The sequence below is a fragment of the Panthera uncia genome, chromosome B1 (genome assembly GCF_023721935.1).
Source record: "Panthera uncia isolate 11264 chromosome B1, Puncia_PCG_1.0, whole genome shotgun sequence".
Classification (NCBI taxonomy): Eukaryota; Metazoa; Chordata; class Mammalia; order Carnivora; family Felidae; genus Panthera; species Panthera uncia.
In genome coordinates, this window is record NC_064811.1 from 43,810,493 (window position 1) to 43,822,492 (window position 12,000).

Sequence of the window (12,000 nt, forward strand, 5' to 3'; positions counted from 1 at the left end):
ATCCCAGAGTCATGGGATCAAGCCCTGCATCGAGCTCCATGCTGAGCAAGGAGCTTGCTTAAGATTCTCTCTCTCTGTCCCAGTCCCCCACTCTCTCTCTCTCTCTGTCTCTCAAGTTAAAAAAAAAATTTTTTAATAAATAAAGACAAGGAAACAAATTTTAAAAGGCTCAGAGAGAAACAGGTCACCTGAAAAGGAACAAGGATCAAAAATTTACATCTCTTATGGACTGAATGTGCCCCTCCCCCGACACCAAATTCCTATGTGAAAACCCTACTCCCCAATGTAATGATGTTAGGAGGTAGGGTCTTTGTGAGGTAATTAAGTCATGAGGGTGAAGCCCTAGTGAATGGGATTAGTGCCCTTGTTAAAACTAACCTCACAGAGCTCTCTCACCCTCTCTGACATGTAAGGACACAAAAAGAAGTTGGCAGTGTACAACCCCAAAGAACCCAACTGTGTTGGCACCTTCATCTTGAACATCCAGCCTCCAGAACTGTGAGGAATAAATTTCAATTTTTTTATAAGCTACCCAGTCTATGGCATATTGCAATAGCAATCCAAACAGACTAAGACAGCATCAAATTTCTCAATAGCTACACTAGAGCCAAGCATCACATATTATTTTTAGAATTCTGAAAGAAAATAATTTTGAAACTTTTAACTAGCTGTTGAAACACTTTTGGAGGAAGGAATCAATTAGAGAAGTAAGTATAGGGATACTGCAAGAGATTTGTGAATTAATCAAATATTTTAGAACAGTCTATTATGTTAATAAAAAGAAAAGGAAGGGGGTGGGAGGAAGGAAGGAAGGATGGAAGGAAGGAAGGAAAGAAGGAAGGAAGGAAGGAAGGAGAAAAAGGAGGGAGGGAATCTATAAAAATTCAGACCAAAATTTCTAGGATCTGGATAATACCAACATGCTAGATAGTGAGGAAGAAGAAAGACAATAAAAACATGAGAAAAGGTAAAATATTTGTGTTTTTTAAAAAGATTTTCAATGTTTGTTTATTTTTGAGAGAGAGGATGTGGCACAAGTGGGGGAGGGGCAGAAAGAGAGGGAGACACAGAATCAGAAGCAGGCTCCAGGCTCTGAGCTGTCAGCACAGAGCCCGATGCAGGACTTGAACTCACAAGCTGTGAGATCATGACCTGAGCCAAAGTCGGACGCTCAGCTGACTGAGCCACCCATGCACCCCAAACATTTGTGTTATTGGGAGAAGATACAAATACTGAAATCAACAGGGAGAAACAACACAGCTATGAGTCAAAAGCAACTGTCATAATGATATAATACTAAAACACTTTTCTAGAACTTTATTCTTCCTGGGCACTATTCTGAGAATTTTACATGTGTTACCTCATTTAATTCCCACAGTAATCATATTCTTTATTCTCATTTTATAGATGAGGACACAGGCAAGACTTGCTTGTGGACATATTACTAGTAATGGTAAATTCACTTTTAGACAATTTTTAAAGTGATTTAATATTTAAACCAGCAGAAGAAAACATGATCTCTATAGAAAGTATATTAGAAAATTTGAAAGATAGCAGGGGTAAATCTTTATGTAAGAGTAGCCAAAATAAATGTAAGTGGATAAAATTCTTCAATTAAATGGCAGAGTCAGATTGGATCTTAAAAAACATTATGTCAGGGGTACATGAATGGCTCAGTTGGTTAAGCATCCGACTTTGGCTCAGGTCATAATCTCACTGTGAGTTCAAGCCCTGCATTGGGCTCTGTGTTGACAGCTCAGAGCCTGGATCAGGCTTCGGATTTTGTGTCTCAGCCTCTCCCTGCCTTTCCCTCACTCACGATCTGTCTCTCTCTCTCTCTCTCTCTCTCTCTCAAAAATAAATAAACATTAAAAAATTTTTAAAAAGAACCAGAATGTCAGCCACAAGAGAGATAAATTTAAAATAAAAAATACATAGAAAATTTGAAAATAAAAGGAAAAGATTCATCAGGCAAATGGGAACCAAGGGAAAACTAGAGTGCTAATCTTATCTGACTAGATAGAATTCTAGGGAAAAGAAAAAAAGACAAAAGCAAGGTGTTATAGACTGGTGAACAAGAACAACAATAGAACATAAATGTACAGCCATTTCAAACGTACAGCTGTGTATATATATATGTACATATATAAAAGTTCGCATTCAACAAGCAAAATACATATTTTCTGCAAGCACATCTCTCATATTTAAAAATAGAGCATATGTTAGCCCTTAAAGGATGCCTCAAATTCAAAAGGATTAAATCATATAAATTATTTCTCTGACCATATTGCATAAAATTAGAAAATAATAGGGAGGAGTTAAGATGGCAGAGCAGCATGGAGACCCTGAGCTTGTCTTGTCCCTGAAATGCAGCTAGATCAGTACCAAACCATTTTGAACACTTAGGAAATTGATCTGGGGATTAACTCGATGATCTGAATAATTTGAGCCACAGATCTTAGCAGGTACTCAGTGAGAGAGGTGAACTAGGGGAGAGAGAAAAGCCATGGAGGGTAGACAGCCGTTTTTACAGAGAGAGGACAAAGAGGTGCATCAGGATCACGCAAGAAAAGCCTTCCTCTGGAAAGTAGCTGGAGAGAAAGAGAAAGAGTGAAAACACTCGCAGGGGACTGAACAAGAACTCTGTTTCCCAAAACAAGGAAAGGGTTTCAATACCACCAGGATTCTATAAACAGTGGAGTGCAGAGTCTGAAGTTTCAGAGTTTAGTGCCTGGCAGTGCTCTGGTGGGGAGTAGGGCAAATCCTCAGGAACAAGCAGCAGGGTCTGAGGGATTTCTGTGCCACATGGAGAGAAGCAGTTTCCCTACTTGGAGTGCATCTGGTAGAGGCCATACAGCCTCCCCACAGGCAAAGGTCCCAGCAGACCCAGGAGAGCAGCCATGTTTGCTGGTATTGGGACAAAGATGTCAGAATGTGGTGAAACCTAGCAACGGCTGTGTGTTGTGATTTGCCATAATCTCTGAACCTCTACTACTGCATGATTCCACAAACATTTTCTGGGGCAAGCTGGCACCCAGCGATTGCTCAGCGAGACCCTCCCCCAGAAAGTCGGTGTGGGTCCAGGCCACAGGGGTTTCTGAAGTGTAGGGTTTTGAAACAAAACGTCATCTGAGATAAAACTCTGGAGGGAGGTACCGTCTGGCAGGCTGATGGCTTGGACACAGACAGGGTAGAGGCAGGGAGTGGATGGAGGCCTGAGACAAAGGAGGGGTGCTTGATCAATGGTCAGGGAGAGACAAAGTTCCTGTGCTAGAGACTAGGGAACTGGATGAAGCCATTTCCACCTCTCCTGTACATGCACACATGCACACTGATCCACCCCAGTAAGTTAAGCAGTTCCACCTAGTGGAGAAGGGAGCCTTACACCAAGTCCTTCCCAACTGCTCCCTACAAGCACATTCCAAAGAAGACCAGAACAAGTCACTCCACCTGTTTAGTTTATGGACTATAGAGTGTTTCATAGTTTCAGGGGAAACCGGATATAACTTCATTCAGGTTACATTCCATTTGTTGGTTCACTTATTTGTTGGTTTTCTTTGCTTATGTTTTTGCTTAAATGGTTTTCTTTTTCTTTCTTTCTTTCTCTTTCTTGGATACAGAAAGAGAAATTGTTTTGACTTTATTTTTTATTTTTAAAAATTTTTTATTTTATTTCAATTTCTTTATTTTATTCTATTTTATTATATAATTTTTTTAATTTTTAAATTTTTTCTTAACTTTTTTTCCCTTTCCTTTCCCTTTTTTCTCTGTTCTATCAAGCTTCTTTCAACAAGCAGAATGAAGCACACCTAGGTCCTAGCTTCCTTTATTTGATATTTTGTTTTTAATTTTTTTTTAAATTTTTTAACGTTTATTTATTTTTGAGACAGAGAGAGACAGAGCATGAACTGGGGAGGGTCAGAGAGAGGGAGACACAGAATCTGAAACAGGCTCCAGGCTCTGAGCTGTCAGCACAGAGCCCGACGCGGGGCTCGAACCCACGGACCGTGAAATCATGACCCAAGCCGAAGTCAGCTGCTTAACCGACTGAGCCACCCAGGCGCCCCTGTTTTTAATTTTTTAATTTTAATTTTTAATTTTATTAACTTTTTTCTTCCTCCAGAGTGACAAAATGAAGGAATTCACCCCAAAAGAAAGAACAGGAAGAAATGTCAGCCAGGGACTTAATCAACACAGACATAAGTAAGATGTCTGAACTAGAATTTAGAATCATGATAATAAGAATGCCAGCTGGGGTTGAAAAAAGCATAGAAGACACCAGGGAATCTCTTTCTGCAGAGATAAATAAAATCTAGTCAGGCTGAAATTAAAAAATGCTATAACTGGGGCGCCTGGGTGGCGCAGTCGGTTAAGCGTCCGACTTCAGCCAGGTCACGATCTCGCGGTCCGTGAGTTCGAGCCCCGCGTCAGGCTCTGGGCTGATGGCTCGGAGCCTGGAGCCTGTTTCCGATTCTGTGTCTCCCTCTCTCTCTGCCCCTCCCCCGTTCATGCTCTGTCTCTCTCTGTCCCAAAAATAAATAAAAAACGTTGAAAAAAAAAATTTAAAAAATGCTATAACTGAGATGCAATCTCGAATGGATGCCATGATGGCAAGGATGGATGAAGCAGAGAAGCAAATCAGCAATATAGAAGATAAAATTATGGAAAATAATGAAGCAGAAAAAAGAGGGAAACAAAGGCAAAAGATCACAGTACAAGACTTAAAGAACTCAATGATTTATTAAAAAGGAGTAACATTCGAATCATAGCAGTCCCAGAAGATAAAGAGAGAAAGGGGCAGAAGGTTTATGTGAGCAAATTACAGCAGAAAACTTTTCTAATCTGGTCAAGGATAGAGACATCAAAATCCAAGAAGCACACAGAACTCCCAGTAGATTTAACAAAATCGACCATCACCAATGCATATCATAGTCAAATTCTCAAAATACACAGAAAGAAAAGAATTATGAAAGCAGCAAGGGAATAAAAGTCCTCGGCCTATAAGGGAAGACAGATCAGGTTCCCAGCAGACCTATCCACAGAAACATGGCAAAGAGAAAGGAGTGAAAGGATATATTCAACGTGCTGAATCAGAAAAATATGTGGCCATGAATTCTTTATCCAGCAAGGCTGTCATTCAAAATAGAAGGAGAGATCAAGAGTTTCTCAGACAAACACAATCTAAAGGAAGTCATGACCACTAAACCCTGCAAGAAATTTTAAGGGGGACTTTTTGCGTGGTGAAAAGATAAAACAAAAAGACCAAATGCAACAAAGACTAGAAAGGACCAGAGAAAATCACCAGAAACACCAACTCTACAAGCAACACAATGGCACTAAATTTGTACCTTTCAGTACTCACTCTAAATGTAAATGGACTAAATGCTCCAATCAAAAGACATAGGGTATCAGAATGGATAAGAAAACAAGACCCATCTATATGCTACTTACAAAAGACTAATATTAGACCTAAAGACACCTGCAGATTGAAAGTAAGGGGATGGAGAACCATATATCATGCTAATAGTCGTCAAAAGAAAGCTGCAGTAGACATACTTATATCAGACAAACTAGATTTTAAGATACTGTAACAGACGAAGAAGGGCGTTATATCATAATTAAGGGGTGTATCCACCAAGAAGATCTAACAATTGTAAATATTTATGCCTCCAACGTGAAAGCACCCAAATATATAAGCCAGTTAATCACAAACATAGAGAAACTCATTGATAATAATATCATAATAGTAGGGGATTTCAATATCCCACTTACAACAATGGACAGATCATGCAAAAAGAAAATCAAGAAGGAAACAATGGCTTTGAATGATACACTGAACTGGATGGACTTAACAGATATATTCAGAATATTTCATCCTAAAGAGAAGAATACACATTCTTCTTGAGTCCACATGAAATATTCTCCAGAATAGATCACATACTGGGTCACAAATCATACCTCCACAAGTACAAAAAGATCAAGATCATACCCTGTATATTTTCATACACAGTGCTATGAAACTCAAAATCAACCACAAGAAAAAATTTGGAAAGACCATGAGTACTTGGAGATTAAAGAACACCCTACTAAAAAACGAATGGGCTAACCAAGAAGTTAAAGAGAACAGTAAATAGTACATGGAAGCCAAAGAAAATGAAAACACGGCAATCCAAAATCTCTGGGATGCAGCAAAGGCGGTCATAAAAGGGAAGTATACAGCCTTCCTGGCCTTCCTAAAGAAGGAAGAAAGGCCTCAAATACACAAACTAACGTTACACCTAAAAGAGCTGGAAAAAGCATAGAAAATAAAGCCCAAAACCAGCAGAAGAAGGGAAATTATAAAGATTAAAACAGAAATCAATGATATTGAAAACAACAACAACAACAGTAGAACAGACCAATGAAGCCAGGAGCTTTGAAATAATTAACAAAATTGATAAACCCCTAGCCAGTTTGATCAAAAAGAAAAAGGAAAGGACCCAATAAATAAAACCACAAATGAAAGAGGAGAGATCACAATCACCACCACAGAAATACAAACAAATAAGAGAATATTATGAGCAATTATATGCCAACAAATTGGGCAATCTGGAAGAAATGGGCAAATTCCTAGAAACATATAAACTACCAGAACTGAAATGGGAAGAAATAGACAATTTGAATAGACCCGTAACCAGCAAAGAAATTGAATCAGTGATCAAGAATCTCCCGACAAACAAGAGTCTAGGGTGGATGGCTTTCCAGGGGAATTCTACCAAACATTTAAAGAAGAGCTAACACCTATTCTTTTGAAGCTGTTCCCAAAAAAATAGGAATGGAAGGAAAACTTCCAAACTCATTCTATGAGGCCAACATTACCTTAATTCCAAAACACGACAAAGACCCCACTAAAAAGGAGAACTATAGACCAATCCAAAATCTATAAAGAACTTATCAAACTCAACACCCAAAAAACAAATAATCCAGTGAAGAAATGGGCAAAAGACATGAATAGACACTTTTTTCCAAAGAAGACATCCAGATGGGTAACAGGCACATGAAAAGATGCTCAACGTCACTCATCATCAGGGAAATACAAATTAAAACCACAATGAGATACCACCTCACACCTGTCAGAATGGCTAACATTAACAACTCAGGCAACGACAGATGTTGGCAAGGATGCAAAGTAAGAGGAACTTTTTTGCACTGCTGGTGGGAATGCAAACTGGTGCAGCCACTCTGGAAAACAGTATGGAGTTTCCTCAAAAAAATTAAAAATAGAACTACCCTATGACCCAGAAATTGCACTACTAGGTATTCAAAGGATACAGGAGTGCTGTTTTGAAGGGGCACGTGCACTCCAATGATTATAGCAGCACTATCAACAATAGCCAAAGTGTGGAAAGAGCCCAAATGTCCATTAACTGATGAATGGATAAAGAAGAGGTGGTGTATATATCAGTGAAATATTATTTGGTGATCAAAAAGAATGAAATCTTGCCATTTGCAACAACATGGATGGAACTTGAGGGTATTACGCTAAGTGAAATAAGTCAGTCTGAGAAAAACAAGTATATGATTTTACTCATATGTGGAATTTAAGAAACAAAATAGATGAACATAGGGGAAGGGAAGAAAAAATAAGATAAAAACAGAGAGGGTGACAAACCATAAGAAACTCTTAAATACAGAGAACAACCTGGGGGTTGCTGCTGGGGTGTTGGGTATGGGGATAAGCTGGTTGAGCAATGGGCACTTGTTGGGATGAGCACTGGGTGTATAAGTCACTAAATTTTATTCCTGGAATCATTATTACACTATATGTTAACTAATTTGGATTTAAGTTTTTAAAAATTAAATTAAAAAAGAAATAACAGAAAATAATAAAAGGATAGGAATAACTTCATTGTATTTGGAAACTAAAAATTATCCTTCTAAATTATCCTTTAATAAAGATGAAAATCGTAAGATGAAATAATTTAGACTGATAAATAAACCACTAGAATCAAAATTGTGGGACACAGCTGAAGTAGGAGTAGAGGGAAACTATAACTTTAAATATGTTAATCAAGAAATAAAAACTGTTAACAAATGAACAAGGATTTAATTCAAGAGATTGGTGTATAATCCCAGGATTATACACACAGCTGATTCTGAGTAAATATGGGCATCAGTGGGTGTTATTTTAGACATCCAGGATGTAGTCTAAAGTCAATCTGTTATTCATTATGAGTCCTGCAATGTAGACTGATCTGCTAATCTCTGGTAATATTGTTAATGGGGCAATAGATGAGCCAAAAAGCAACCCTCATCCACAATAGAGAGATAGGCTGTGGCCATCTCTCCCCACTACAGACAGCCCAAAGAGTCACTTAGTCACTCTAGTTTAGGGGTTCTTTTGAAACTTGATTTAGATCATCATTACACTGGTTTGTTTAAGAAACATGAGCCATGTCACTGAGTAGTTGCAGCCTTGATAGGCATACATAAGCGGCTCAGCAGTCAGGAGAAGCCTATGAATTTGTAGCAATCAGATTTTTAAAAGATTGTACTAAAAAAAAGATTGTGCCTATCCGTGTGTTTGTACATATACAAGGCAGAGTCCATGTTTGGGAGTGGCCACTGATGGCAATTAGGCATGACAAAATGGCTCAAGAGCAGCCATGCCCACATGAATGTTTATGTTCTCATAGCACATGGACAGGGATGACAGATATAGAAGCAGGTTAGATTGCCAGCCACTGCAGTTTCTTGATTCAGGCAGACCATATGATTTTTTTGCCAGGCTGCAATGTAGGTTCTTTGTAGGGGACAAAGAAAGCATTCATTGCTATTGGTTTGGGCCCCGCTCAAAGAATGCTGATTTGTGAATTAGCTGATGTAAAGGACCAAATAGAACGCCCAGTAGAGGCACACACTATCTCCTGTTCCCCAAAAGTCCCACAAGATGCTCAACCTCCTTTTTGTTGGGGCGTGGCTGGAGATACAGCCAGAAGAATTGAACATTGTGAATCTGCCCATACAGTCCCAAGAAACTTTAGTTGGCAAGCAGGCCTCTGAATTTTGTTGAGAGTTATCAGCCAGCCCTGCCAGTGCTAAGTGTGAGTGTCTGGGGCCTTGAAATGGAAACTTCTGACTTGCCAACCAACAGGATATCATCTTCAGGGTAAAAACTTTGAAATCAGAAGTAGAAGCACGCATGCTAACTCCTGGCTCACCCTCTAGTGACAAATGGCAGTGAGTTTGTCCCACAAGCATGTCTACTTTCTGCTCTTCCTGGATGGAGCTAATCCCCTCTGACACAAGATGGGAATATAAACATATAACACTTCAATTCCTACTATTCATGCAAGCGACAACAGTGCATTGAATTAGTCCAAAAAGTCCTACCAGTAAAGTCATATTAGCTTCTGGTCCCCATTCAGAACCCTGTCCAAATACCATCAGTTAAATCTGAGCATCCTTGGACCAGGTAGGATGGTGACTTGGATGTCTATACCCAAAGGAGCTGTAGGAATTTGAGTCCCTTCCTTCCCTGAAGTTCCTCAGTATATTTGTACAGAGTGTGTATGGCCTTCAGTCTTCCATGGGAACAGGGAGATCTTGACCCAATCATTTGCTCCCTTAAAGTAGCAGGACATTCCTGAGGTCAGGAAAGAGAAGGAAGGAGAGATCAGAGGGCACAGAGGGAGAGAATAGCTCTCCTCAGAAAGCAAAGCTTTGTGCTGATTTTTACTTTCAAGTGGCTGATGGTGGCCCAGGCTCAACAAAACCAAAATTCTGTACCCTTCCTGCTGACATCATTTATTTCAGCTTTAGAGATCTCTTGATCTAGCAGCCATAGTCATACTGCCTTTTATCTGGGGCCCCCACAGGCTTGCATCTCCTATCCTACCTGAAGAGAACACCATTCAGACAATTTGTCTCAAACCCACCTCTCATTGCTCAGATTCTAAATATTCATGAACAGGACTGAATAAAATACTGTGGGAGTGTTGCGGACAATTGGGTGAGAACATTCACCACCAGTTTCTGTGTAATCTTCCCATATCCCCTAACCTCATCCTTTCTCTTCCAGATAGCCACATCTGTCAGCAGCCTATCCTTGTTGCCCAAACTGTGAAGAACTGTGAGTGGTCTGAGATTTTTCACCTATTCCAACCTGGCAGGTTAGCCTGTCACAGGTTCTTAAGTGCCAGCAGAAGATACGAGACTTCTGGATCAGAGACAAAGCTCTTTATTACTGCACACACAGTGGGCAACATGTGTTTTACACCAATTCCTCATGTCCCCAAATCCCACGGGGATCACACAAGTAGTCGTAGATGGATGCTGCACATAGAGTGGGTTTATATCACAGCTGAGAAACTAGAAATTAAGAAATTTCCATCTTTTATAAGCAGCTTCAAGCAAACCTGCCCAACCTTTCCCCAGGGAAAGGGAGGAGGGGAGACATTATCTTTTTATATTGGACAGCAAACAAATCTGTACCCCTGGGCTAGAGTGACACTATCTATGTCCTCCAAAGCTAGACAAACATTCTTGAAAGATAGTCCAGAACAAAAACTGTCAGGGCCTCTGTTCTAAAATGGCAGAATAAGAGCTCAGTTGGGAGTGGAAAATAACTCCCAATACTTGTAATGTTAATTTCTTTTATTGTGGTAAAATATATATACAATTTACCACAGTAACAATTTTTTTAAGTTTATTTATTGATTTTGAGAGAGAGAATGTGAGTGAGGGAGGGGCAGAGAGAGAGGGAGAGAGAGAGAGTCTCAAGCAGGTTCCACGCTGTAAGCACAGAGCCAGATGCAGGGTTCAATCTCATGAACTGCAAGATCGTGACCTGGGCCGAAATCAAGAGTTGGACGGTTAACTGACTGAGCCACCTAGGTGCCCCCTACCATATTAACAATTTTTAAGTGTATAATTCGAACTGTGTTATTATTTTTAATGCACTGCTGGTTTTGATTTTCTAGTATTTTATTCAGATCTTTTATCTGTGCCTGTCAGTGGGACTGACCCATAGTCATCTTTTGTGTGAAAGCAGCACTGTCTAGTTTGATGTCATAGTTATGTCGGCCTCCTAGAATAAGTTATGAAATGTCTCTTTTCCCATGCTCTGGAATCCTGTGCATTACATGGGAATTGATGGCTCCTTAAAAGTTTGTTAGAGCTGACTCATGAAATCACCTGGGTAGACATCTATTTTTGAGGAAAACATTTGACCACCTTTTCAATTTCTTCAACAAATATTGATCTCTTCAGATATTCTCCCCTTTCTCAAGTCAGTTTGGATAATTCAGTTTTTCAGAAACATCTATTTTATATAGAGTTTTCAAAAATCTGTACCTTAGTAATGTCTCTTTTCTTGTACAGTGTTTCTTTTTTTGTGTATCTCTTCACTGATTGACCAGACATTGGCCAATTTTTCCCTAAGAATCAACTTTCTATTTTATTGATCAAATCTACTATTTGATTTGTTTTCTATTTCATTGACTTCTCTTTTCATTCCTTCCTTCTTTCTGCTTTTTAATTTTTATTTGTTTTCATTTCTGAGTTATATGCTTAGTTTATTTTTAATCTTTCTTATTTTCTAACATATTAATTAAAAGCTACAAAATTTCCTCTGAGAACCTCTGGCTGTATCCCAACAGGTGTTTTGTCATTATTTGTCATTGCTTTCTAAATAAATTCCAATTTCAGTTCTGGATTATTTCTTAACTGAGGTCATTATATAACTTATCATCCAAATTGGGACACTTTTGACAATGAAATATAAAGATTATATCAGAACAATAAGTGTAAGTCAGGACTGTTCTGGGTGAACTGGAAAATATGGTCACCCTATTTTTAACATAGGACTTGTTTATTTAAAAAATTTTTTTTAAATGTTTATTTATTTTTGAGAGGGGGAGAGAGAGACAGAGTGTGATGGGGGGAGGAGCAGAGAGAGAGGGAGGCACAGAATCTGAAGCAGGCTTCAGGCTCTGAGCTGTCAGCACAGAGCCTGGGCAG

General features: G+C 39.1%; 1 long non-coding RNA gene across 1 annotated transcript; it reads left to right on the forward strand.

Moving 5' to 3' along the window:
* The first annotated feature begins 322 nt into the window (after positions 1-322).
* Positions 323-11,733, forward strand: LOC125922749 (uncharacterized). The gene is made up of 3 exons (XR_007457761.1): positions 323-498; positions 4,124-4,203; positions 10,061-11,733. It is a non-coding gene; the product is annotated as an uncharacterized LOC125922749 (long non-coding RNA).
* Positions 11,734-12,000: the final 267 nt, after the last annotated feature.